Here is a 2,360-nt window from a genome sequence, read left to right as displayed (position 1 = left end):
GAAACTCCTATTGGTAGGAAAAAACAAAATTTTTGACGTGCACGGGTATATTTGACGGTAACTGAGGCGAGCACGTTGATGGAAGGTCACGTGGTATGTATATGGTTTTAATCAGTATGAAATGTCGTCTCGTGTAATTTTGCACAATTATCTGTGTGGCTATATAAATGCAAATTTTTCATTTCTGGGATAACACAGCAACTGTTTTCATCAATGGGAAGTAAGAGATTTTCATGTTCACTGCAATCGTATTGCCCACTCCTTTTAATCATCTGCAGCCCACAACTACGCTTCCATATTCCCCTGAAGTTCTGTGCATTTCGCATCGTATACAGAGTTGGTATCGATGCCCGGCGCAATGTCTTATTCATTAAATGGCGCTGTGATTATGGGCCTCTAGGTTGGAATCACATGCGGCAGTAGTGTCGGATGAAAACATGCACGAAACAAGCATGAAAACAGTTGACAGATGGGCGAGTATCACGGCCATTTCACTACAGGGGAAGTATCCCAAGTATCCCCTTGAATACTTGGCAAAACAAAAATCGAGATAATCGATTGTCGCTTTCCTATCATTGCCCTGTCCATTCAAAGTTATTGCAGTTGCACCATCCACTATTTTCTACTTCTTACTCCACTGGCCGCACTCAGAATAGCAACGCCTCGATTTCCTATGTCGAGTGCGCAGTGGCGTGGCTAGGTCGTCTGGCACCCGGGGCCCATAGGTCTTCTGTCACCCCTCCCTCGGGTGTGGCCGGCGGAAAGAGGGGTGTCTTCATACGTATATGACACCCCCCCCCCCCTCCACGGGCCCCTTGCACCCGGGGCCCACGGCCACCCGGCCCCCCCTATTGCTACGCCACTGCGAGTGCGGCTTGTTCGCGCCTTTCCACACTTGCCGAAACAGTGCGCGCTTTTTACGACCCGGTTAAGTTGAGCAGTCAATCGGATGTAGCCCGAAGAACGTTTGTAAAGTGGGAAGAGGCAAATTTTTTTTTTCTTTTGACATCTTGATGTTATTAATTCTATAATTATCCTAGGATAATTATAGCTTTGACCTACAGCTGTAGTTCAAAGAATCCGTGGTGAAGGGTCCGCTGGATGCAAAAACAGGCCACATGCTTCCTGTGGGCAATGTGCCTCGTTGTGCACGTAGCAAACCATGTCACCGCGAAAGGCTTCTCTAAAGAGCACCTGGAGTAGTTGCCCAGATATCAGTGCAATTGGGAAGTGAAGGAAATGTGATAAGAAGCCATAATTACCTTGCCCTGCTAGGAGTATTGTTTCTTTACGCTATATGCGTCTTCTTGGAATGTTTGCCGTCGTTTCCCCGTTGCAGGACAGATATACAGGAGACTCTGACAGTACATGCACTATACTTTGAAGTTCTGTTCGCGTTCAGCGAGAGAGAAAAAGAAAACCATTACAGCTCAAAATGTGTGGTGAAAAAAACTCAGTGTTTACAAAGTTTGCATTCGTTCACCGCCTCGTTTAGTGTTTCAAGATCTGCATACTGACCTTCAAGCCTGTAGTCATTGAAATTGCCGCTACATGCGAGATTTCCCAACAGGCCCCCTCAGAAGCCGCAAGTTCATGTTGTGACCCCGCCCCCTAGCTACGCGTACGCCTCTGCCCAGGTGTATATATCTTCAAGCGATACGTAAGACACCATCAGGTAGTAATTTGCTCGTGCGTTTTAAACTACGAGCTCACCAAACTATGCTAAATTTAAGCGTATCCTCAAATGCTCAAGATCCAAGCTTCAATATTTTACGCTTTGACTTCTCCGTAACGGTTTTCCAGAATGCAGCGTACGCGTGGTCTATCTTTTAGATGCGCTGCTTCCGATCACTTGCTTATAGAGTTGGAGCTTACGGGAGGGTGCGGCGACGTTTGTAACTCTTTTCCGTGGTGCATGCCATCGATTCGCTATGTATCCTTGGAAGTTGTCCGGTTGTCCTGCCAGTTGGTCTCTTTCGAACGGCTATACGAATGGCGGTCGTGTTGTCGAAACGATTGCAAAGGTTTCCCTCACGATATATAACCGTCTTCGAGGAAATCAGGTTGTGAGGAACTTCTACAATTGCTTCAGCGTCCTTTTTTTTTCTCCGAATCGAAGGTTTCACATGCAGACAAGACAGTCATATGTCTTGGAGCGTCCAAATCTTTCACCTGCGGCTGCAGTGGGCGAGTGGTACTCGTTGCATAAGCGCTCCTGTAGTGGGCTTATCTGCAATTTACGATCTAAGGGCATTCATAAAGTTGGCAGCCCTTACGAGCTGGAGATTTCGAACGACGCTGCCATGGAGATTCCTTCGTTCGGTTTCCGCTAAGCGTTTGCCGTGTAGTCACACCCGCGC

Source organism: Dermacentor andersoni, chromosome 5, assembly GCF_023375885.2.
Source record: "Dermacentor andersoni chromosome 5, qqDerAnde1_hic_scaffold, whole genome shotgun sequence".
Taxonomy (NCBI): Eukaryota; Metazoa; Arthropoda; class Arachnida; order Ixodida; family Ixodidae; genus Dermacentor; species Dermacentor andersoni.
This window is presented reverse-complemented; position numbering follows the sequence as displayed.